General features: G+C 40.5%; 2 non-coding genes across 2 annotated transcripts; both read right to left on the bottom strand.

Annotated features, from left to right (window-relative positions):
- Positions 1 to 2,730: 2,730 nt before the first annotated feature.
- LOC114896411 lies at positions 2,731 to 2,801 on the bottom strand. Its single transcript, XR_003793790.1, has one exon. It is a non-coding gene; the product is annotated as a small nucleolar RNA SNORD50 (small nucleolar RNA).
- Positions 2,802 to 3,055: 254 nt separating this feature from the next.
- On the bottom strand, positions 3,056 to 3,125 carry LOC114896412. The gene has a single exon (XR_003793791.1). It is a non-coding gene; the product is annotated as a small nucleolar RNA SNORD50 (small nucleolar RNA).
- Between the last annotated feature and the right edge of the window lie 24,213 nt (positions 3,126 to 27,338).

Consider the following 27,338-nt stretch of genomic DNA (forward strand, 5'->3'; position numbering starts at 1 on the left):
GAGCAGGAATTGACAAAAGATAAGCAGACTATCCTAGTAGGCTGGGATTCAAAGGCTCTAAATTTAATGGGTGAACTGGTTTAAAAATCATGAAACAGCCAAAAGCTTTCACACAGGCTGGGCAAACAGCAAGGGTTATGAAGTGTATAATCAGTTCAGAGGGCACCTGACTGGGAAGCACAGTGCAATGGATATTGGATTTCTAGCAATAGAACTAATTTAGAAAACACCAAAAGGTAGGATTGAGCCTACTGTATTTTAAGATAACCTGGAGGCATGGTGTTACGCAGGGAAAATTATTGGCTCAAGTCACACACATGTAGAATCTGCTTTCAATCTGAAACCAGCCCTAACCAAGCAGATCCTGGTCTATTTCAGTCCTATTCGTTTATGTCTTTAGGCTTTTGATTTTTAATCTACGCTGCCTCTTTTTGCAGATATGCTCTGGAAGGTAAATCCCTTACCCAGATAACAGCTTAAGGTCCCTGGTCTTAGCTAGTAGTTAGTTGCCTATTGTCCAGCTAGGTCAGCATTCACAAATCAGTAGAGGATAACAAGACCTCTGTTGTGCGAAAGAAAAGTGCTACTAATCAATCGGTAATTTAAAAGGAAGCTGCTATGTTGAGCTAAGTTCCACTAAAATTGTACCTTTCTGGACCCAACTCTCATCTCTTGTCAAGTGTGTACCCTGCAAAATCAGTAGGGCTCAATAAGTGACTATGCCTCTTCCTAATGAAAACATGTCAAGTTTCAGGGAATTTGAATGATACCTTTTTTTTAGTTCTCTGTTGCTCAAAAAGCTTGCAGTACTGTAGCATTTCAGTCTTATCCTCCACCTTATTTGTCCCACATCTATCCATCCAACTGATGCCTAAATTCTCAATTTACCGCCCTCAGCATACCATCTTTGGTTGGTGTCTCCTACATCTAAATGTATCACTTGATCAATCTTCTCAGTTCTTTGCATCCCTGTATCTTGCCTTCTTTCTTGGTATCTCGTACAACTATTGATGTGACAGAGGACATAGGAAATGTTTTACCCTTGACCTCCCCGGCAGGACCTAGTATAGTGCAATTAAGTATATGTACATTATTTGGATTTTATCAACTAAGGAAATATTATAAGACTGACTGGGAGGGAAAGGAGCAAAACCAGAAGGGACTGAGGGAAAAGAGGTCAGAGGGCTCTAAAGCCAAGTTTTATTCATTTCATGCCTTGTTTTGAAGTGACTGATGTTTGCCAACTTTGACAAAAGGGCAGTTTTCTCTGCAAGTTTTGTGTAGATCCCAATTGATCTTTAATCATTCATTGTTCGTTTAACATTTACTGACAACCAAGTGCCAGGTAGTTAAGGTATCTAGGTACTTAAGATGTCAGTGTGTGAAACAGATCTTATCGAGCATGTTGTAAAAGTTCCAACCAAATAAAGCAGGGTAAGGGAGATCAGTGATCAACGGTGCAGATTGCAGTGCCAAAGTTTCCTCATTTCCAAATACACTGAGTGCAATAAAGAACAATGTAACAATGCTGTACACGGACTGCTAGAAACATTTTCAGAGCCCCATTTTTGTACACTGTCTTAACACTTGGGCCAAATTCACTATGTGCCTGACCACTACAGGCTTATCAGTCTCATGAACCTGACTGAGCTGCATGGACCCAATTGAATTCTCACCAAGGCAGGTGAACATTTTAAGAAACAGAGTTCATTATAAGGTGACAAGAATATTGGCACTCTGACTTTGACATTTAAATATGGGCTTGGGAACAATTTATTCATGCAGCTACTTAGGGAAAATGATTATGCATGGAGCCCAACCACCTTGGTTAGATCAGATGCTATTACTGTTTACACTAATCCATTCTGTACAATGTTTGACCAGTTTTAACCCAGATTTTATCAGTGACCTTCCCTCATGGCTCCTGACTGTTATGCTGTGCTCTCTTCCTTAATTTTCAGCATTACTCCTCCCCATTTTTAGCATAAATAACCCTTCACATTACTATTATACTAGGACTAAATATTCCACAATTCAGCTAGTATACTGGATCGTTTTGATGCCTGGCTTTCCCTCCCCTCACCCCATAGGTCCTGTCTCTCTCCTCTGCCCTCACCTCCAGTAATTCTGTAATACTTAGTACCCTGCACAAAGCCAAGGTTTTCCATATCCCCTTGTGATCCTTGTGAGCGCCAAACCCAGTCATCTCTCCCTTCTAAGGATTTTCCTACAATAGTATAAACTCTCACTTGGCTGTATTTACAATTATGCATTTTAAATTCAGACAGGTGACCAAAGGCTAAACATTCACTCAGAATTATTTAATTACAAGGCTGGACAACTGAAAAAGAGTTTTCCATTAAAAACAGTTTCAGAGCTAGAAAGTATCAATAATATACTGGCTAACAGGTTATGACTCTAGGGCAGTGACAAGATTAAACAGAAATGGCTTGAATCTTATGGATGCATTAATCTAGATTTGATGTTGGCTCAGTAATCTATTTACAAATGCAATTTCAAAATTAAATAATCTGTCTTGAGTTTTGTTTTCTTTCCGTGTCCATAAAATGAAGAGCTTTTCCTGATCACCAGTTTTTCATACAACAGACAAGTAAATCTCGTGGCACTAGCCCTAGAAAAGGAAGAACATTTGAGATTTACAAGACTATCAACATCTCAAGAACTTATTTAAAGGAATTTTCAAAAATACTGTCGTCCTTATAATGGTCTATCTCAGAAGCCAGATCCGTATAAGTTTTTTTCAACAGAAATTCAGGTTCGGGATAGGATCATCATAGATAAGACCAAGGACACAAGATTGACTGATTGTTAAGCAAAATATCTCTACTCACAGACATGTTTACACCTTAGGAACTTCATGGCAAACTGGCCTCTTTCAATAGGCGGACAGCGACCCCTGTCACTGTTGGCAGAGAAGAAAAACACTTGTGTGAAGCAACAGTTTTTCCCCTATAAGAGGCATAAGCTAACAGAAAACTCAGTTATAAAATCCAAGCAACAAAAATTTGTTATCTCATATCTGCATATTGGTCTTATCTCAGAAGCCGAATCCGTACATACTTTTCTTCAGGTAATCCGTTTAGGGATAGCTTTCCTCATCGATCAGACCAAACTCCATTAAGCTCGATCACACTGACACTTACCATAAACCAGAGCAACGTTAAAAGGCAAGTACTACGGAATGCTATAGTAGATGCTGTAAGCCACATAACTTACTTTCAAATGAAGCTGTTTATCATCCATCGGTGATGGTCATAGCTTCATTAGTATTCATCGACCTGCAGGATGCTCCTTCGAGGACAAAAAATTTCTCATTTACTCTACATGTGGACTAAACACATGCAGACTCAAAGTATTAATACGGGTCCAATACACACCTGGTAAGATTGTCAAGTTTTAACCAAGTCATTTTCCAGCAAACCTCCCATACGTTTTGGAACTTTCCTTTGCATCTAAAAAAAAGAAGTTTAATTTCAAATGACGCTCCATCATCGTTTCTGTAAATCAACAGGTTTACTCCTTCGGTTTAAAAATAGGCCCTCAACAACCCTTACCTCTGCCTCTCCACATAACAGCTCCGTTACACCGAAAGCCATTGTTCTTGCGGGGCATCTATTTAAAATTAAGTATTCTCACAGAATGTCATAGTTCAAGGTTTTCAGCACTAAACTCCTCCCCTTCAATAATCCTATTTGCACACAGCGCCACCTCGGCACAATACAACTCAGTCTCACGCCGAGTCCGGGGCTGCCCGTTTTGAAATAACTGTTGATCTGACCATGGGAGAAAGACACCCTATCACAGGACTCTCGCTCTTAACGTTAAGGGTAACCCCCCGCCCCCAAATCCCAGGAATGTTGTCTTCTGCCGGCCGCCTCCCAGGTTCAGTCAGGGGCTGCCCGGGCGTAACAACCAGGCCGCGCGCAGCGCCGCGGCCACCAGCTGCCGCCTCCGCACGCCTACGCTCGAAGCCGGGCGCCACCACGACTCGGGACACGTGGCGGCCCGGCGGCGCGTTCCCCACGTCCAAGTTTTCATCACCGCACTCTAAGCTCCAATTTCTGAAATCGTTTCACCTTTCTGCAGCCCCCAACCTAAGCTGCGCCGCCCGGGTTCGCTCGGACAACCAGCCCGCAACGCACGCTTACCTAGAACCACACAGTAAACCCCAAGTCCTGACGTAAAAGACCGAGCGGTGTCGCCAGCAGTTCCCTATATACTCTCTCCGGAGCCGGAAAGAGGCCGCCCCTCCCTCTCGCATCTATTGGACGCTGTAGAGTAAGGGGGCGTGACCGGCTCCTGACGGGAGGAGCGAGAGCGCGCCAGGCGGCTCTTTTCTTTCGGGGGCTCGTTCCGGGGCGTGGTGCGCGCGCCGTCCCTCCGCGGCGCGCACGCCCAGCCCCGGGCGCGCGCCCGCTGGCTCGCCGCGGTCCGTCGCTTCCGAGTCTGGCTCTACGTGGCGCGGGAGTGGCGCCAGAATTTAAACGAACAGCCGCCTTTGCAGGCGAGGCTACCACCTACACTGAGCCAAGTCTGCTCGCGACGGCTGGGGCGGCTTGGGGCCGGCAGTGGACTTGAGTGTAGCAGTGGACTTGCGTGTAGGGCGGCCTCACCGGGTGACCTGCTGGAGAAGTCGGGCTGGCTGGTTGGCTGGCGCCTGCGGGAGTTGACGCCGGGCGACCGCTGCACGCCCGGAAAGAGAAATTGGCGGGCAGAAATGCTCGGGTGAAAAAAGTCTGTGAAAGCACCGTGTTTCTTCTCCGGTCCACAGCGAGAACGCCGCGCGTCTCGGGAGAGCCGGCCCGCCGCGCGGCACGCGGCCCAGCTGCGCTCAGCGGGACCCGCCCCACCCACACGCCGCCGGGCGCAGGGCGCTGCTGTTAACGCTGATACGCCCAGAGAATTCACCCCGAGACGGGAGACCCGAGAGGTAAATCCTCCGCTTGGTAGAGGAGAACACTGAGGCCTGAAGTAGCTAAATAATTTTCCTAAATTCACACAACCAAAAAAAAAAAAAAAAAAGGCTTTGCTATTTACATTTTTTTGTACTAAATTCATTATAATGCATGCAGGAGAAAGATTAATTTGAGAAATTTCCCAGAATGCTTTATCCAAACGACACTTCAATTCAGTAGCTATGATTGCATTAATTAGTAAGTACGGGTAAATATACGTACGTATATGCACACACGGGAGCACGTGACATTAGAACATTTCGGCATTTGAAATTTGAGGTCTTCATAGCACTTAACAACTAGTTATTATGTACGTGTGCGTTTGTTTATTGTCCTCCGCCGGTGCACCGCTCTTTATTTTTCCGCCTTAGAACAGTGCCTGGCATAACGCAGGTGGTCAGTAACTACTGGTTGAATAAACGAATGAATGAATATATGCGGTGGCTTTTTAGAAAATTAAAATGAAGACCGAACTCCAGATTAAAAGATAATGGTGAAGAGCAAATTTCTATAACAGGAATCTAAGCGATGAAGTGTTTACTTGGCTGGGCGTTATGTATATTGGAAAATAACCATTTTGTAATGTACAATGTAAATTTGCATATTCCTCATATTAAAAAAACTAAAACAGTACAAAAGGATATAAAAAGCAAAGTAAAAGTTCCTTTTCATATCGCTGGGAATCTTCTCCCTGCTATTACAGTAACCAATATTAATAGTTTTTGAAACTTTCTATGCACATATATGTACGTATTTTTTCACATGCAAATAGGATCTGTGTCCTTTTCTGCAACTTGCTTTGCCCCCGGTAAGTATCATAGACATCTTTCTGTATCAGTACATATAGATGACCTTCTTGTTTATAGCCTGCATAGTATTCAGTTGGATGTGTTATAATTTCATAACTTTCCAGCTTTTCACTATTTCAAATAGTGCCGAAGTGAATTACAAGTATATCATAGTGAGCTTGTGAGAAGATCGGCAAGATCGATTTCTAGAAGTGAGGCAACGGTTATGTGCACTTAGATTTGTGATAGATATTACTTAATTGTTCCCAGCTTCCTTCCACTCCCATAAAATGGTTGTGTTGTGATTATATTTTGAAGTGTGTTTTGCTAATTGAGAAACATGTATGACTGTTATGGGATGGCCATTGTCACACAATTGAAACCGAAAACTGTTACTCCCTTTGTTCTCTTTGAATCACTGTTTGCTGTGCTGAAGACCCTTAAAATCATCTGGTCAAAAGCAGTATAAAACTCTGACTTATCAATTGAATTACTTGGAGAGATAAAAAGTATCAGATTTCTGGCTCCTAACCTGGAGCTACTAAAGCAGAATATCCAAAAGTGGGACCCAGGAACCATTTTAAACAAGCATCTGGGACAGTGCTAAAAGGAATATAACATAAACCACAAATGTGAGTCATATATGTAATTTTGAATATGCTAGTAGCCACTTTTAATTTAAAATAGTAAATAGCATCAGATGAAATTAATTCCAGTACATTTTATTTAACCCAACAGAGCCAAAATATTTTCATTTCAATATATGATCAGCATAAATTATGTACTCAGTCCTTAAAATCCACTGTATATTTTACACTCACAGCACATCTCAATTTGACTGCCCACATTTCAAGTGCTTCATTGCCACATGGCTAGTGGCTGTTGTATTGGATAGCCCAGGTCTAGGGTGGTTCATATACATATATAAGTTTGAGAACCGCTGTATTAGGGTAAGTGCAGTAGTGCACATCTGATATATATTCCAGTCTTAAAAAAAAAAAAAGACTCCCATATTCCTTTTAACTCATAAACGGATAACTCTAACAAATGCAATGCAAAATGAAATGAATTTAGAGCCTGATTAGTGACAACACTGCCCTCCAGTGAATGTGGCTGATGACTGTAAAGTCAGTACATAATTCATTCAAGACTTTTATCTCTTCAAGGAACAGAAAAACATACTGAGGGATGAAGCCAACAGTTATTGCTCCCACACCTAAAGCAGACAAGCGAAATGCTACCAAATATTTTTAAGTGAGTTAAGAAAGACCATATAAAGGTCAGAACTGAAATTAAAAGTATCCTTGAAGAATTTAGCATACTGAAAACAACTCCTCATATTCTGTTGCAAACTTTCAGATAAGATCATCATTTTAATCATTTTTTTGGAAGAAATGTTCACTGAGCCCCTGGTGCATGCATTGTGCTTCAGGGAAGGTTAATGTGAATACACAAAAGTACTTGCCCTTCCCGAAAGAGTTTATACTTTAGTAAGAAGTAACCACCCAATTTTAGACAACTCTGCTTTATTTTTTGTTTTGTTTTGTTTTAATTTTTGCTGGAATATAGTTAATTAACAATGTTGTGTTAGTTTCAGGTGTACAGCAAAGTGACTCAGTTATACATATACATATATGCATATACATATACATATATACTCTTTTTTAGATTCTATTTTCATATAGGTCATTACAGAGTATTGAGAAGAGTTCCCTGTGCTATACAGTAGGTCCTTATTAATTATCTATTTCATATATAGTAGTGTAGACACCTCTGCTTTAAAAATTAGACATTCATTAAAGACTTTTAGGTAAGATTATAGTGTGAACCAAATAGTGTTTTAGGAAGAGTTTGGAGAGAAAACGCAGTGTTTAGAAATTTAGTGCAATCATTTAGATGAGATATTGTGAGGGACACCACTATAATTTTTGCCACGCAGATGGAAGGCAGGGAAGAGAACAACGCATGGTGAGAACTTATGTGCTACTGGGTTCTTGTATGCATTGGATCATGTAATCTTCAAAACAATCCCGGTGTATACTTTAAAGATGAGGAAAATGAGGCATAGAGATCTCGGTCAACTAACTTCCCAAGTCCTTCTGACCCCAGATTCATAATCCTGTCCCCAAAACATGCTGTGGCTGTGTTAAAGGAGGAGATGGTAGAATGTGATGATCTGTGGGGGAAGTGGAGTGGAGCCTAGGCAGGCAAGAGAATGGCAGCTCCACTGACAGGAAGAGGCAAGTCAGAAATGACTGATTTGGGAGCAGGAAAAAGAAGATTCAGTTTTGGTTTTGTTAGATTTTGAGGGGAACATTTGGTTACATTTGTCCAGTGGACCATCAGAAATGTAGAACTGAAGCCCAAGAGAAGAGTCGGGGCTAGAGAAGGACCATTTGGCAAACTAATGAAGATGATGAGTGAAGTCATGTGCACAAATGAGTGTGGGGAGAAAAGAAAAAAGGGCCAGCAGCAGTTGCCTAAAATCAGTACCATAGTGTGTGCAGATATCCTGTAGTAGATAGCATTTGAGCACATAGTCAATACACATAAAGAGCTGGTTAGATAATGAATGTATGAGAAAAAAGTTCACAATTACAGCTTTTGGTTAAATCATGGGAAACATATGTATGCTAAGTTAGGTAATGTAAACATAATTAACTTATTCCAAAGTGGGAAAAAAGTCAGCTTTCAGAAATAAGAATTATCTGATAAGGGATAATATCCAAAAAATATAAAGAACTCACACAACTCAGTAGCAAAAACCCCAAAAAATCCAATTGAAAAATGGACAAAGGATTTGAATAGGCAGATTTTTCCAAAGAAGACATACAGATGGCCAACACGTATTGAGTTGACCAAAAAGTTTGTTCAGTTTTTTCCGTAAGATGGCTCTAGCAGCACTTAGTTATCTTTAACTTCATTCGAAACAATTTTATTAGATTGTGTTGTGACAACTGTCATATCAGCGTGCATTTAAAAAAGCTTATCAAAATTAGTGAATTTTTGTGTAGCCATTTTAATATTGAAGATGGAAGAAAAGCTACATTTTTGGCATATTATGCTCTATTGTTTCAAGAAAGGTAGAAATGCAACTGAAATGGAAAGAAAGATTTGTGCAGTGTATGGAGAAGGTGCTGTAACTAATCAAATGTGTCAAAAGTGATTTGTGAAGTTTTGTGCTGGAGATTTGCTGGACGATGCTCCATGGTCTGGTAGACCAGTTGAAGTTGATAGCAATCAAATTGAGACATTAATTGAGAACAATCAACGTTACACCACTCGGGAGATAGCCGACATACTCAAAATATCCAAATCAAGTGTTGAAAATCATTTGCACCAGCTTGGTTATGTTAATCACTTTGATGTTTGGGTTCCACGTAAGTTAAGCAAAAAAAACCTTCTTGACCATATTTCCGCCTGTGATTCTCTACTACACGTAACGAAAACATCCCGTTTTTAAAACAAATTGTGATGGGTGATGAAAAGTAAATACTGTACAACAATATGGAACGGAAGAGGTTGTGGAGCAAGCGAAATGAACCACCACCAACCACACCAAAGGCTGGTCTTCATCCAAAGAAGGTGATGTTGTGTATATGGTGGGATTGGAAGGGAGTCCTCTATTATGAGCTCCTTCCGGAAAACCAAACGATTAATTCCAACAAGTAGTGTTCCCAATTAGACCAACTGAAAGCAGCACTTGACGAAAAGCGTCCGGAATTAGTTAGCAGAAAACGCATAATCTTCCATCAGGATAACACAAGACTGCATGTTTCTTTGATGACCAGGCAAAAACTGTTACAGTTTGGGAAGTTCTGATTCATCTGCCATATTCACCAGACATTGCACCTTCGGATTTCCATTTATTTCAGTCTTTACAAAATTCTCTTAATGGAAAAAATTTCAATTACCTGGAAGACTGTAAGAGGCACCTGGAACAGTTCTTTGCTTGAAAAGATAAAAAGTTTTGGGAAGATGGAATTATGAAGTTGCCTGAAAAATGGCAGAAGGTAGTGGAACAAAACGGTGAATACGTTGTTCAATAAAGTTCTTGGTGAAAATGAAAAATGTGTCTTTTATTGTTACTTAAAAACTGAAGGGACTTTTTGGCCAACCCAATACATGAAAAGATGCTCAACATCACTAATCATCAGGGAAATGCAAATCAAAACCACAGTGAGATATCACCTCACACCTGTTAGAATGGCTGTTCTCAAAAAGGCAAGAGATAAAAAATGCTAGTGTAAGATGTGGAGAAAAGGGAACCTTTGTGCTCTGTTGGTGGGAAGGTACAGCCACTATGGAAAACAGTGTGGAGGTTCCTCAAAAAATTAAAAATAGAACTACCATATGATCCAACAGTTCCACTTCTGGATGTTTATCTGAAGAAGATGAAAACAGTAACTCAAAAGATATATGCATCCCCATGTTCATATCAACATTATTTACAATAACTAAGATATGGAAGCAGCCTAAGTGTCCATCAGTGGATGAATAGATAAAGAAAATGTGGTATATATATACATGATGGAATATTATTCAGCCATCAAAAAGAATGAAATCTTACAATTTGTGACAGCCTGAATGGACCTTGAGGGCATTATGCTAAGTGAAATAAGTCAGACAGAAAAAGACTAATACTGTATGATCTCACTTATATGTGGAATCTAAAAAGAAGAAGAAAAAAATCCAAGGTCAAAAAGACACGGAGACCAGATTGGTGGTTGCCAGAGGTGGGGGATAGAGGGTGGACGAAAAGGGTGAAGGGGGTCAAAAGATACAAATTTCCAGTTATAAATAAGTAATGGGGATGTCACATACAGCAGGGTGACCATAGTTAATAATACCGTACTGCATATTTGAAAGTTACTAAGAGAGTAAATTTGAAAAGTCTCATCACAAGGAAAACAATTGTGTAACTATGTATGGTGACACATGTTAGCTAGAGTCACTGTGGTGATCATTTTGCAATATGTACAAATATCGAATTTTTATGTTGTACAGCTGAAATTATACAATGTTGTATGTCAATTATACCTCAATAAAAAAATTTAAAAATACGAGAATTAAAGAATCTTATCTCTTAATGTTCATTTTTCCAGTGTCTAAAACTGAACTGGTCAGTAAACTCTAGGTTTCGTTGCAGGACAGACAACTGCAAATTGAAGAAAATCTTGTGAATACTTCATGAAATAGTAGAGTTTAACTTAAGCACGTGAAGTAGTAAAGTTAAAGAGCTACATCAGGGGGAAAAAAATCACATGTATCTGGAAAAGTCAAGGTGGCAGTTTGACACATGAGCCTGAAGTTCAGAGGAGAGGTTAGGGCTTGAACGTCATTGGCATGAGTAAGGTATTTAAAGCATGATACTGAGTGAGAGCATCAGGGAAGGAGTATAAATAAAGAGGAGAAAGCCCAGGACAGAGCCTTGGAGCACTGCAAACTTTCGAGTTCCAGCAGAGAAGGAAGTGCCAATAAATGAAATGCCTTGGGGGGAAAGGTGGAGAGTGCGATATCTCAGAAAGAAAGTGGGGAGTTTCAGGGAGAGTTAGGTCAATTAGCATGAATGTTGAAAGGTCAGGTAAGATAACAGAAATGACTGTGGGGTTTGGCCACATGAGGATCACCAGTGAACACAGTCACAAGTGGAATAGGGATGACGGAAGCACAGTTGAAGAGAACTGAGGAGTAAGTAAGGTGAGAAGGCAAAAATGGGTCTGTAGCTGGAGAGGGTTGTAAGAGTGAGGGACTGCTTTTTAAATGAGAGATACTAGGGCATCTTTATATGTTCACGGGATTGATTTAGTAGAGGGTGGAGATTTATGATGCTGGAAAAAGAGGCAAAAAGTTATAGGAGCAAAATCCTTGAGAAGGCAAGAGGAGATCCTTTGCAGAATACAAATGGAGGTCTTTGTATTCTTTGATTGTTAGAACAAGAGATAAGGCAGGTGTAGGGAAAGGCAGTCACGCATAGCCTGTTGACCCTTGCATAACTGCATAAGAGCATGCCTTGGGCCTGTTCAGAACGTTTTCTTACGTGGAAATAAGAAGTCCTCACAGCCTGTGCTGGGCATGATTTGTACTTTCTTTGGTCTGCTTTAAGCATGTGCATCGTATGACACCCAGCCAGCCCTTCTGCTATAATCTATTCCTGGTGGGGAGAGAAGGGGGTCCTTCACCAGCACAGGAGGGGTACATGTAGACCATCTTCCTGCATCGGCTGTGGGGAAAGATGCACTGGCCATGAGGGAGCCATACTCACTACTGAGGCTGATCCACCATACTCACTACTGAGGCTGATCCTGCTCTGTCTGTTCTCTGCGTGAGTGAAGTGTTGTTCCATCCAGTGCCTGTGTGAATTGTGTCTTTCTTGGCAACTCTGATACCTGCAAACTCTGCAGTGAGAACACAGCTTGGTACTGCTGCTTCTGGTGGTAGGCAACAGGTGTCACTTGCTTGACAGTTTGGTGCAGTGAGCAAGGTCACCAACAAAGTATACCATGACACAGGGTTCATCAGCACAGCCATCCCACGGTGGTGCTAGCTCCCTGGGGGGATGACCTCCCTCTAGCTGACTGGGGATAAATGAGATGTCGACAGTCTCCTTGTCAACAAGGATAAACTGGTGTTATGGACAAGGGCAGAATGCAAGAGGTGGGCCCTAAAAATTTTTGGAGAATTAGCCTAGCTTCTGGCCACCTTCACACTCCTACACCAGCCCCTAACTTCCACATGCAAGGGGTTGCAGATGACACCCAAGGGGAGTCAAAGGCCCCTGTGTAGGAAGCTCCTCCTGATTTGGGTTGTTTAAAAACCCCAAGTAAAGCTTGTTTTCACTCAACACAAAACCACTCATGGTGTTGCTGAAAATGTAACTGATGAAATGAGGTCCTTCTCTCAGAATGAAATACGAAAACTGAAAGACAGATATGGGCAGAGGCCAGGGGGGGTATCATGTGACTTGGATGGTGCATGCGGTTGATTAGGGGGCCTTGCAGACTTAAATGTCTCAGACTGAGTGATGCAGTCCAGGGAAGCTAATCACTGACCCCTGGCTGCAGTGTGTTTTTGCCCACATGGAACAGGGCAATCAATGGGGCAGTGAAAAGGATAAGCCCATGTTGCTCTTGATCTGGATTGCAAAGAGTATGAGCACGGTATTCCCAACAGTGGGGATTTCCCTAAGACTAGGAGCCCCTGGAAAACCACTCATAAAGCCATAACTGCATTTCAGGTAAAAGCCATAGATGCTGCCTATATGACCCTGACCCTGGGGATGTAGATGATGCAGTGGAGTCCTTCATGTGACAGGTGGCTCTCCAGTGGAAGACCCCATTAACCCTACAGTTGTCCCCTAAAATGACTATGGGACAAGAAATAGAAAAGCCCCACTGAAATGTCCTGTTTGGGATCAAAACAATAGAATGATTTCAGTGGTTTCCAACAATTTGGGCTAAACAGATAGAAAACCAACAATGGGGAGCCATGCCCAGAGGCCAAAAGGGGAACTCAAGGGAAGACAGAGGAGGAATGAAGGAGAGAACAGGGTTGACCCACAGCAGTATGGCTTCAGTTGTTAAACCTGGATAGACAAAACAAAAATTGATGAGATCCCTACAGAAGACTTCTACCAATGCTACTGGACAGAGAGAGATCCCTCTAAATTAGAGGTTAAGGCTCTAATCCCATATTCCCATTATGATAGCTCGGCTGGTACAAAATGACTCAGACACTCTCCACGCACTCCAAAACAGACAAGACTCCCTGAACTCACTAGCTAAGCTGGTGGTGGTAATGACAACCAAATAACACATGGCATTTGTGTTATTGCCAACACTTGTGTATATATCAGTAATTAAGGAAAGGTAAAAACTGAGCTGGAGAGGATCCATGCTCAGGCAGGATGATTATCGGCTGTATACCTGCAGTCCCCCTAGACTCTTCTCAGAAAACTCTTCAGTTAGCTTACTCCAGGCCCTTGGGGCTCTTGATTAGGGACCATCCTTGAAGGAGGTCTGATCACCCTCCTGGGTCTGGTTCTCCTTGTGACCCTGATGAACTGCTGTCCCAAAATACCATGGAGCCTCTGCGAGTAAACTGCATCCATGTGAATTGTTCAGGGGCCCCACTGGACCTAGTTCCATCTCCAGATTTGGGAGCGGAAGGGTGTTCCTACCATATTTGATGTGTTTTATCTGCTATTTCAGTGGTTGAGCAAGGGTTGGGGGCTGGACTATTGGGAAAGACAGTTATGTATAGTCTGTTGACCCTTGCATGGCTGCATATCATGGGACACGTGGAATCGTTTGGGAATATCTTTCCCTGTTCTGGGTTTGATATGTAATTCTTTGTTCTGCTTAAAGTGTGTGCATGATATTGCACCTGGCTAACCCCAGCTATATCTGAACCTGGTGGGGAGAGGAGGAGGTCTTTTACCTGCAGCACAGGAGAGGTGTGTATAGACCATCTCCCTGCATTGGCTGTGGGATAAGATGTGCTGGCCATGGGGGACCGATACTCATTACTGAGGCTGATCTTTGCTCCGTCTCTTCTCTCTGTGAGTGAAGTGTTGTTCCATCCAGTGGCTGTGTGAACTGTGTCTTTCTCGATGACCCTGACACCTGCAAACCATGCAGGTTGACATCCTGGGACTGCTGCCCCTGGTGGTGAGCAACAGATGTCACTTGCTTGACAGCAGGAAGTACAGGTACAGATAATGGAAGTCATTGTTTGTATTTTCTCAAATAACTACGAGGCAAGGTCATCAACTGAGAATGGAAAATTGGGAAGTATAAGAGGTTTAAAGAGAAAGGATGTGTGAAATTATCAGTATGCAGAGTAGAAAAGCAGACAGACCAGGGAAGTGAAATAAGATTGGTTCGCAGTGTGGAGTGCACATGAAATTTATGGCCGTACATTTATTGCGAGTAAAGCTGTGAACTTTCTATTTCTAGAAATATTCAGACATTTGGATGCCAGCATGGAGTAGGTGGGATTAATTGGGATAACTAGGGCTAAAGCTTTGTCAGGCAAGATAATGAAGGAAGAAAGGACTGACTGAGAGAGTTAAGGGTGTTTGCAAGGAAATGATTTGAACAATTAATAACGAAATATAAACTGGGTAAGAGGATCATCTGTAGTGAGAAAGTGATGGTGTCCATGGACTGGAGGTTTCATTATAGCTGAAGAAGAGCTGCAGTGGGAAAACTAGAAAAGATAGGAAATGGGAGGATTAGAAAGTAGCATTCTGGAATTTGAGCTTTTGGAGGTACTGTAATTGTTGGTACAGACAGGGTCAACAGTGTTACTGTGGGGGTGGGTGGTTGAGGTGGAAGGATGAAATGATCACTGTGGGGAAGGAGGTTGGCGAGCTGAGAGTCTAAGGTGTCAGGTGGGTCATCACCGTGGATGTTGACACTGTAATTGATGAGTAGTGGGAATAAAGACTACAAAACATGCTAGAGTCATCAGTGAATGAGGGGATGTGACCCAAGTGTTTGAAAGATGACAGTAACAAGGAGAAAGAGCTAGTGTAAAAATACACTGCCCTACTTCAAAGATTATGTGGCTTCTTTAATTTATTTATTATTTTTGTCTGCGTTGGGTCTTCATTGCTGCGTGCGGGCTTTTCTCTAGTTGTGGTGAGTGGGGGCTACTCTTCCTTGTGGTGCGCGGGCTTCTTATTGCAGTGGCTTCTCTTGTTGTGGAGCATGGGCTCCAGGCGCATGCTTTTCAGTAGTTGCGGCGCACGGGCTTAGTTGCTCCGCGGCATGTGGGATCCTCCCGGACCAGGGCTCGAACCTGTGTCCCCTGCATCGGCAGGCGGACTCTCAACCAGTGCGCCACCAGGGAAGCCCAATTATGGGGCTTTTGTAGGAGGAAAGAGGAATAAGATTTGGGAGCTACGATAAAGAGCAAGGGAAGCACCCCTCCACCGCCGAGTTCCATGCGTGGTTCAGTTTGGGACAAAGTTTGAGATGTTTGGACACATCCAATACAAGATTCCAAGTATGCAATTGAATATTCAAGCCTAGAATTTGGGAGAAAGGTGAAGGATGGAGATATGCATTTAAGATTTGTACTAGAAGTTTATCAGCTTTTGACTACCTGACATCCACAATGATCCCCCTTCTTCCAAGTTCTTTTACTTTTTTGTGGATCTTTCATTTACTCTCAGCTCATATTATTAATATTTGGATGCAGTTACACCCCTCTCAGCTCTAGAGTAGGGCCTGACTGGCTTAACCACCTAGCCTCAGTGACTGGCCTGCAGGTGGAAATGACCCAGTTGAAGTCAATGAGAGTAGACTTGACTCTTGTCCAACTGTTGGGAAAAAGAAGCTTTCTCTTTCCTTTTGCATATTGAGCATAGAGGATGTGAAATCTGGGAGTGCTGCAAACACCTTTTGACCACAAGGGGAGAACCTATCTGAGAATTAAGTCAGTACACAGAGGGAAAGAGAGTAGAGCTGAGCTCAGAGGCAGAGAGAATTGGGTTGTAAGGATATCATTTGAACATAATTGATTCCTGTGGCCCTGGAGTTTAGCCATTCCTCAGTAGAAATCAAGTTGTGTTCAGTTATCTATTGCTGCGTCATAAACCACCCAACCTTAGGGCCTTAAAACAAAAACAATTCTCATTTTTCAAGATTCTGTAGGCTGACTGGACAGTGTTTTGACTGGGCTTATTCATGCTGAGGCATTCAGTTAACCAACCTGCTGGGGGTGGGCTCAGCTGGCACAACTAGGATAGCTGGGTGTCTCTTTCCACATGGTGTTTCATCCCAGGCTTCTTCATGGCCTGGAAGTAACAGGGCAGTATTCCAAAAGGTTACCTATTAAGCTTTTGCTTATATCACGTATGCTGACACTCCATTGTTCATATGAAGTCATATGGCCAAGCCTAGAGTTAGTATGGAGGGGGTACCCAAGAGTGTGGGTACTGAGAGGTGTGAATAGTACTGAGAGGTGTGATTCATCAAGACTATTACTATAATGATTTACAACCACCTGTTTCTACTAATTTTTAGACCACTTGAAGCTCATCCATGGACTGAAGTGATATATCAACCTCAGTTTATCTCATTAAAAAAATCTACTGTGTTAAATATCCTCTATTTCCCACTCTAGATCCACTTTTTAACCTTCTCCATCGTGCTTTGTGCTCTGGGAGGCTGCCCTAAATGGACTGCATCAAGGAATTTCCTTGTCCTCTGGCTTCCCATTGGTTTGGCCCAATAGGGAACCTCAGCAGGAGGTCACAGGGAGGAGGGGGTTGCTGTTGGCCTCCACTGAAGGGAAAGCTTCTGTTACGGTGGCCCTCTCCACTCTTCTCTTTCTTCCCTTGCCCCTTCAGACACAAGAGTAGTAAAGCTCAATGAGGCTCAGGATATTATTTTATCCTTTTGGTTTTCCTACATGTTGTCCACCTTGTAAATAGTCTATTTATTGAAGTTTTCTCTAATTATCCATATGTTTCCTGTTGGGACTGTCAATAATATTTACCTCTCCAATCCTGTTTTAATGAACTGGGATTAAATGCATTTAAAAGTACACACGGGGCTTCCTGGTGGCGCAGTGGTTGAGAGTCCGCATGCCGATGCAGGGGACACGGGTTCGTGCCCCGGTCCGGGAAGATCCCACATGCCGCGGAGTGGCTAGGCCCGTGAGCCATGGCCGCTGAGCCTGCGCGTCCGGAGCCTGTGCTCCGCAGTGGGAGAGGCCGCAACAGTGAGAGGCCCGCGTACTGAAAAACAAAAAAAAAGTACACATGTAGGGACTTCCCTTGTGGTGCAGTGGTTAAGAATCCGCCTGCCAGTTCAGGGACACGGGTTCGATCCCTGGTCTGGGAAGATTCCCACATGCCATGGAGCAACGAAGCCCATGCACAACTACTGAGCCTGTGCTCTAGAACCCACGAGCCACAACTACTGAGGCCGCGTGCCACAACTACTGAAGCCCGCGCGCCTAGAGCCCGTGCTCTGCAACAAGAGAAGCCACCGCCAATGAGAAACCCGTGCACTGCAACGAAGAGGAGCCACCAACTCACCACAACTAGGAAAAAGCCCGCATGCAGCAACGAAGACCCAACACAGCCAAAAATAAAAATTAATTAATTTTAAAAAAAGTACACATGTACTCATATATGTGATAAAGAATATGCTTATTTTGTCAACTTTGCCAAAGTGAATTAAGCTTTTGATTTCTGTATACCAGCCTGACCTTAACTACCCCTTTTACTTCAGCTTCTCACAAGCAAATTATAGGCAGTATTAAATAAGATGTTTGGATCATTCTTAAGCATTGTTTAGAATGGCTGCAAGCAAATGATTGCCTAGAAACTGGCTGGGAATGCATATAATAATTGAATTCCGTACCTTGTCAGTAAATTTTATACACTTGCTGTTGGTTAGTTATCATTTTATAATGTCTTGAGGGACATAATCCTAGAATCCTAAATCCTCAGAGTAAGGTTTGCAACCATTTCACCGTTTAGCTTTACAATACACAACCATGTGTTATTTTTAAACTCTGGTTTTAGAGAATTTCATAATTCTCTAAAAGACAAACAGCTAGATGACAAACAGCTATTGTAGATTTCTTAAAGGTATTTTAAGAGGATGAAATTGTGGCCAAAGTTCTGCATGTTATTAAATTCCCAACACACTGCAAAGTGTTGCCAGTTATTTTTATCATACAACAAATGTGATGACTGACTATATTTTTTAAGTACTTCAGCTATTAAGTATCAAATGTCATGAGTGGTTCAGTAATTTCTTAAAAACAAAATTAAAGTGGAGTTGGAAATGGGCTACAGTGTGTGGCTTCCTAGATGTACATTTTTACTTTGCTCTTGTCACACTGTACTTTCCTGTGATATTCTGGTTGGTCTATTTCAGGTGTATGGAGGAACCTGAAATGCATGTACTGTCCTTCAGTGCCAGTGCATTGCAAGGCCATGGATCAGGAGACTTTAGCTCAGAAATGTTATTTAATAGCCGATCATAGACAGAATTTTCCCAACTTGTATTGTGTAGGTAATTAGACCTTGTCAACTTTGTGAAATGATTATACAATGAGGGTTTTGAAATGGAAAGAGTTTACTTCTGAGAGTTACTTATGTATAAGAATAGAAAATAAAAGATAACCTTTTAAGAAAGACACACTGGAAATCAACTTTTTTAAAAAATTAATTAATTAATTAGTTTTTGGCTGCGTTGGGTCTTCGTTGCTGCCCTCAGTCTGTCTTTAGTTGCGGACAGTGGTGGCTTATCTCGTTGCAGAGCATGGGCTCTAGGCACGTGGACTTCAGTAGTTGCAGCACATGGGCTTCAGTAGTTGTGGCTCCCCGGCTCTAGAGCACAGGCTCGGTAGCTGTGGTGCTTGGGCTTAGTTACTCTGAGGCATGTGGGATCTTCCCGGACCAGGGATCCAACCCATGTCCCCTGCATCGCCAGGTGGATTCCTAACCACCGTGCCACCAGGGAAGTTCCGGAAATCAACTTATTTGGAAAGGGTTTCATTACATTCAAAATTCATTAACCATGACAGACATTATGGACAGACCTTATGTACACACTGCATGCTCTGAACATAGACATCAAACAGCTATAATTTATACTTTCATGGCCATTAGAAAGCCCTCATGAGTTAAAATAGACTAAAGGCATAACAACCAAATAAAGTGAGGGAACCTTGATAAATTCTGGTTGAAAAATATCAGTTAAAAGACATTTTTTGGACAACTGAGAAATTTGAATTTGGACTGGATAGTATGTAGTATTGGGGTATTGTAATTTTCTTAAATGTGTGAATGCTATTGTTTATAGAGGAGAATCTCCTAATTCTTAGAATATACATATTGAAATATTTAGAGGCAAAGCTTCATGATGTCTATACCTTACTTTCATATGGTTTGGACAAATATTCACACACATACATTTCATGTATTTGCTTAGTTTCTATGGATAATGCATGGCAAATGGTTCAGTACGTATGTGAGATACATACATCTGTGTATGTGTATGTGTGTGCACACACTGACATATATGTATGTATTTTTACCATATTCTCTCTCCCCCCAACATGCACATATGATAATATTATTAACAATTATTGACTCTAGTTGGTGCATATAAGGTTATTCATTATCCTTTCAGTTTTTCTATGTGTTTAAAAGAAGGGAGTGGGGAGGAAACCCTGGAAGGTGGGGAATCCTTGTGGTAGGTTACGGTAAAGACAGTTATTTTCCTCCCAATATCTATTTTCTCCTCCTTCCTCCATCTTCTTCCTTAGTAATAGAGCTCTGAATTTATTTGGGGTGGCAAGATGCCTTCCTACCTTCCTTTGAATCTGAGTGTGGCTACGTGATTAAGTTCTAGCCCATGAGATTTAAGTGGAGATTTTTAGGCAGGATTTTGAGGAAGACATCTTAAAATGGAGAGTGCTCACCTTTTCATCCTTCAGTCTTTCTTGCCCTTCTCTCTGCTGCTTGGAATGTGGACACAGTGACTAGACTTCCAGAAAACATCTAGGGCCATGAGATAACCTTGAAGGTGCAAGTCATACACCAGGATCATGCAGCAGAAAGATAGAAATGTGGAACTCTTAGTCTATTTAGGCTGCTACAACAAAATACCAGAAACTGGGTGGCTTATAAACAACAAAACTCTTATTGCTTACTGTTCTGGAGGCTGGGAAGTCCAAGCACAGTGTGTTGACAGATTCAGTGTCTGGAGAGAGCCCACATCCTGGTTCATAGATAGCATGTTTCCACCATGTCCTCACATGGCAGAAGGAGCAAGGGAGCTCTTTAGGACCTCTTTTATAAGGGCACTAACCCATTTGTGTTGGCTCTGCCCTCCTGACCTAATCACCTTCCAAAGCCCCTATCTCCTAATACTACCATATTGTGCATTAGGTTTCAACATACAAATTTTGGAGAGATAAAACTTTCAGATAGCAACTGTGTACCAACTCTGAACTGTTTAACTCTGGATTTCTATGTGTGAGAGAAATAGGCTCTATTTTATTTAAGATGCTCTTAATTAGAGGTTTCCCATATGCAACTAAGGGTAATCCTAACAGACGCAAAGGGAAACAATACTAACAAGATAAAGATCTTCAACAGATACTTATCATTCTGATGAGAATTAGGAAATGTGCTTGAGCAAATCTAAAATCTGGGAATCAGGGAAGCCATGTGGACACATTTCTTAAGAGTATTTTATACGTTAAGAGCCAGTCTACTGATCCTTATTCAGTTAGAAAGAAGAAATGGGATAATGTCAGTGCAGATTCCACCGTATTTTTGTGTGTGTGTGTGTGTGTGTGTGTGTGTGTGTGTGTGTGTGTGTTTATTTATTTATTTATTTATGGCTGAGTTGGGTCTTTGTTGCTGTGCACGGGATTTCTCTAGTTGCGGTGAGCGGGGGCTACTCTTCGTTGTGGTGCACAGGCTTCTCATTGTGGTGGCTTCTCTTGTTGTGGAGCACGGACTCTAGGCGCGCAGGCTTCAGTAGTTGTAGTGCTCGGGCTCAATAGTTGTGGCTCACAGCTCTAGAGCGCAGGCTCAGTAGTTGTGGCACACAGGCTTAGTTGCTCCGCGGCATGTGGGATCTTCCCAGACCAGGGCTTGAACCCGTGTCCCCTGCATTGGCAGGTGGATTCTTAACAACTACGCCATCCGGGAAGTCCCTCCACCGTATTTTTAAATAGATTTTTTGCCAGGTTTCAAGGCTCAAACTTGTTGAATTTAGTTGAGTCTGGCTCGTTATGCCCAGCAGAGAATCTTTCTAGGGCCTTGTTAGTATCCATTGGGGGCCACCTTGGTGAAGCACAGTGGGTTAGTTTCATTTCCTCTGACTCTTAGATTCTCAGTGCTGAGAAGAAGAAAGGGTCAAGTTAGCTTTCGGTAAAAGAGTAAGGTGGGAGGGGCTTCTCTGGTGGCGCAGTGGTTGAGAGTCCGCCTGCCGATGCAGGGGACATATCTGTGATCCCTTGACTGCTCTACTGCCTTCTCTCTTCAGTTTTAGAAAAGACAGAATGACCTCGCACAAAGTAACTGCTTATGATACACTCTTTTAAAACCAGCTTTAGATTTTTGCACTATTTGAAAAAGTTTTTAATTTTACATCCTTTAAATTTTTGCACTAGAACCTTAAGTATAGATATATCTTTTGCTTAGAAATATTTGCAATCACGTCTTTTCCTCTGTTTTACATGTCTTTAATATCCCCAAAGTAGATTCTCAAGTATTCACAGCTGAACTTATCTTACATGGATAAATGGATGTTGGCCTGGCATTCAGCAGGTATATGATATGATGGTTCATTGTATGCGTCAACTTGGGTGGAACATGGTGCCCAGATATTTGGTCATATATTATTCTGGGTGTTTCTGTGACAGTGTGTTTTGGATGAGATTAACATTTAAATTGATGAACTTTGTGTAAAGCTTGAACTACAACTCCTCTGGGTCTCCAGCCTGCTGCCCTACTTTGCAGATTTTGGACTTGCCAGCCTCTGTAATTCCTGCCAATGTTTTAAAATAAATCTTTCTTTCTCTATATAGATATCTAATTATTTAGATAGATCTATATAGATCTAGATTTAGATCTAGGCCTAGATCTATATGCTATTGGTTCTGTTTCTATGGAGAACCCTAATACATATGACTTATTTTGTTTCTTTTTTTTTTTTTTGGCCATGCCACATGGTAAATTGAAGTATAGTTAATTTACAATGTTGTGTTAGTTTCAGGTGTACAGCACAGTGATTCAGTTATATGTATATATATTCTTTTTCAGATTCTTTTCTATTATAGGTTATTACAAGATATTGAGTATAGTTCCCTATGCTATATAGTAGGTCCTTGTTGTTTATCTATTTTATATATAGTAGTGTGTATATGTTAATCCCAAACTCCTAATTTATCTCCTCACCCTTCCCTACCTTCTACCACTATCCCCTTTGGTAACCATAAGTTGTTTTCCATGTCTGTGAGTCTATTTCTGTTTTGTAAATAAGTTCATATGATATTTGTCTTTCTCTGTCTGACTTACTTCACTTAGTATGATAATCTCTAGGTCCATCCATGGTGCTGCAAATGGTATTATTTCATTCTTTTTTATGGCTGAGTAGCATTCCATTGTATAAATATACCATGTTTTCTTTTCTTTTTAAAAAATATTTATTTATATATTTGGTTGTGCCGGGTCTTAGTTGCTGCAGGCGGGCTTCTTAGTTGTGGCTTGTGGACTACTTAGTTGCAGCTTGACGGCTCCTTAGTTGTGGCATGCGAACTCTTAGTTGTGGCATGCAAGTGGGATCTAGTTCCCTGACCAGGGATCAAACCCGGGCCTCCTGCATTGGGAGCACAGAGTCTTAACCTCTGCGCCACCAGGGAAGTCCCTACCATGTTTTCTTTATCCATTCATTTCTTGATGGACACTTAAGTTGCTTCCATGTCTTGGCTATTGTAAATAATGCTGCAGTGAACATTGTGGTGCATGTATCTTTTCGATTTTGAGTTTTCTCTGTATATATACCCAGGTGTGGGATTGCAGGATTATGTGGTAACCCTACCTTTAGTTTTTTAAGGAACTTCCATACTGTTTTCCATAGTGTCTGCACCGATTTACATTCCCACCAACAGTATAGGAGGATTCCTTTTACTTATTTTAAGTCTTTATGTGTCCAACATATTATAGACAGAAAACTGTAGAAAACCAATATATACATTAATGAATTATTAAAAGTTGAACATCCTCATAACTCCCACTTAGGTCAAGATATAGAATTTTGCCAGCTACCCTAGATGCCTTATATGTGCCTCATCTTAATCACAAACCTGTTTCTAGCCCTCTAGATGTAACAACCATCATTAATTTTATGGAACCAGTTCTTTGTCTTTTTAATAAAATTTTTATCACCCATGTGTGCATCCCTAAACATCATTGTTTAGTTCTTTCTTTTAAGTCTCTTTTAGACTATCTGTATCTTTTCCCACATATTTTATTTGTTGAAGAAATTGAGTCATTTGACCTCTATAGTTTCTTAGAGCATTGATTTTGTGGATTATATCCTCATAGTATATTTTAACCTGTTCCTTGATCTTCCGTATTTTCAGTACATTGAATCTAGATTCAATAGGTACATAACGTCTGGTTGTCTCTTTCAGGAAGCAGACAGTGAGACAATGCCTAAATCCATTAATGCTTTAGGGATTATAAAATTGTGATCTCTAAATCTCCTTTTCACAAGAGGAATAATCCTAATTCTCAAGAATATTGGGGATGACATAATTATAATATCACATAATTACTTGTTTATTTTATTCCACATTATACATGCAATATTCTTAGAAAAACAACACCAACACTACCACCATTCATGTAGTTGCTGAAAAAAATTAATTTTGTGTATGCTCTCCTCATGCCCCTACGTTTAAAAAAATAGATGTATGGCACAACATCTATATGTAACAACATTATAAATGCATATAACCATTATGTACTACATAGTCTCTTGTATTCCTCATCTAATCTTAGTTCTATATGTAAATAAATATTTGATGTTAACCGATAGTTCTTATGTCAATATTTCTCTAGTCATCATGTTATCTGAAGCTCATTCCCTAGTAGATTTGACAGGAAAGGCTCACGTGAACAATATTCTGTGAGTTTTTGTATGTTGAAAACAGTTTACTTGCAGCATTTAATTTTGAAAATCAGTTTGGCTGTATATAAATCTTGGTCATATTTTCTTTCCTGGAGTACTTTAAATAAGTTACTCTATTTTCCTTTGGCATAAAGCATTACTGTGGAAAAGTCTAATGACAATTTGAATTTCTTGCCCATTTAAGTGATCTTGTCCTTTGTCTCAATGACAGAAAATTCTTTTTTCTCTCTTTTCTTCAAAATCCAGTAATTTTATTCACATATTTCTTTTCTTCCCCCAGCATTATTAAGGTATAATTGACATATAACATTGTGTAAGTTTAAGGTATACAAGGTGTTGATTTGATACATGTATTTGATTTTATGTATCACAAAATAATTACCACCATACCCTTTAGCTAATGCCTCCATTATGTCACATAATTACCATTTATTTTTTTGTGATGAGAACATTTAGGATCTACTCTCTTAGCAACTTTCAAGTATGTGATACAGTATTATTAACTATAATCACCATGCTTCACATTAGAATCCCAGAACTTATTCACGTTTTAACTGGAAATTTGTCCTGTTTGATTAACATCTTTCCTTTCCCCCAACCCCAGCCCCTGGTAACCAGCATTTTATTCTCTGTTTCTATTAGTTTGGCTTTTTTAGATTCCACGTATAAGCAATAGCATAATGTATGTGTCTTTCTTTGACTTATTTCACTTAACATAATGCCCTCAAGGTCCATCCATGTTGTCACAAATGACAGAATTTCCTTCTTTATAGTAGCTGAATGATATTCCACTGCATATATATACCAAATCTTCTTTATCCATTTGTCTGTTGATGGATACGTAGATTGTTTCCATATCTTGGCTATGTAATTATTATGGATAATGCTGCAATGAACATGGGAGTGCACATATCTCTTTGAGGTCATGTTTTTATTTCCTTTGGATATATACCCAGAAGTATGTAAGTATTCCTGGTTCTTATGGTAGCTCTGTTTTTAATTTTTTGAGGAATCTCTGTACTGTTTTCCATAGTGGCTACACCAACTTACATTCCTGCCAGTAGAGCACAAGGGTTCCCTTTTCTCCGCATTCTCACCAACACTTATTATAACTTGTCTTTTTGACCATAGCCATTCTAGAAAATGTGAAGTAATATCTCTTTGTGGTTTTGATTTGCATTTTCCTGATGGTTTGTGATGTTGAGCACCTTTTCATGTACCTGTTGGTCATTTGTATGTCTTCTTTGGAAAAATGTCTATTTAGTTCCTCTGCCCATTTGTAAAATGGATTGTTGGGTTTTTTTTGCTATTGAGTTGTTTGAGTTTTTTGTATATTTTGGATATTAACCCCTTATCAGATATATGATTTGCAGATTTTTCTCCCATTCGATAGGTTGCCTTTTTATTTTGTTGATGGTTTTCTGTGCTGTGCAGAAGCTTTTTGGTTTGATGTAGTCCCACTTGTTTGTTTTTGCTTTTGTTGTCTTTGCTTTTGGTGTCAAATCCAAAAAGTCATTGTCAAGACCAATGTCAAGGAGATTACCCCCTATGTTTTCTTTTAGGAGTTTGCTGTTTTAGGTCTTACATTCAAGTCTTTAATCCATTTTCAGTTGATTTCTGTGTACGGTATAAGAGAGGGGTCCAGTTTCATTCTTTTGCATGTGACTGTCCAGTTTTCCCAAGATCATTATTGAAGAAACTCTCTTTTCCTCATTGCATATTCTTGGCTCTCTCTTTTTACGTTTAAAAATATTAAATTTATTATAACTGGAATAAATTTGGTCCTCAGGTATTTGGCCACCTTATAGTTTCATTTAAGGAAGGGATTTTTAACTGAAAAATGCATTATAACTTGGTCAAATTACTTACACATTAAAAAAAAGAAATCTTCCAGAAAGGGAAACAAGAAAACCAGCCTTTCAGTTTCACATAATTAAAGAACAAGAGAAAACACATAAGCTGTATCATAGTTACATTTACCAAACCAACCAAAGCTGGGGTGGGGTGGGGTGTTTCTCTTCTGATTATGTGTCACAATTAGCTGACCTTATATGTGTGTGTTCATTTCTGCACTCTCCGTTATGTTCCATTGATCTATGTGTTTTATGCCAATACCATAGTGTTTGATTACTATAGCTTGGTAATATAGTTTGAAATCAGGAAGTGTGATGCCTCCAGCTTTGGCTATTCAGGGTCTTCTGGTTTCATACAAATTTTAGGATTTTTTTTCTATTTCTGTGAAAAATCCCAGTGGAATTTTTATATGGATTGAAATGAATCTGTAGATTTCTTTGGGTAGTATGGTCATTTTAACAATATTAATTCTTCCAATCCATGAGCATGGAATATCTTTCCATTTCTTTGTTTCTTTCATCAATGTCTTATAGTTTTCAGTGTACAGATCTTTTATCTCTTTGGTTAAATTTATTCATAAATATTTTGTTCTTTTTTATGCAATTGTACGTGAGAGTGTTTTCTTAATTTCTCTTTTTGATAGTTCATTGTTAGTGTATAGAAATGCAATTGATTTTAGAATATTGATTTTATACCCTGTAACTTTACTGAATTGTTGTATTAATCTGAACAGATTTTTGGTGGAGTATATATAATGTCATGTCATCTGCAACAGATACAATTTTACTTCTTCCTTTCTGATTTGGATGCCTTTTATTTCTTTTTCTGGCCTAATTGCTCTGGCTAGGACTTCTAGTACTAAATAGCAGTGGTGAGGGTGGACATTCTCCTGTTTCTGATCCTAGAGGAGAAGCTTTCAGCTTTTCACTGTTGAGTGTGATGTTAGCTGTGTCACATATGACCTTTCTTAGGTTGACATGTGTTCTCTCTATACCCAGTTTGTTGACAGAATTTTTTATCATGAACAGATGCTGAGT

Source organism: Monodon monoceros, unplaced genomic scaffold (assembly GCF_005190385.1).
Source record: "Monodon monoceros isolate NGI ecotype Baffin Bay Population unplaced genomic scaffold, NGI_Narwhal_1 Super_Scaffold_15, whole genome shotgun sequence".
NCBI lineage: Eukaryota > Metazoa > Chordata > Mammalia > Artiodactyla > Monodontidae > Monodon > Monodon monoceros.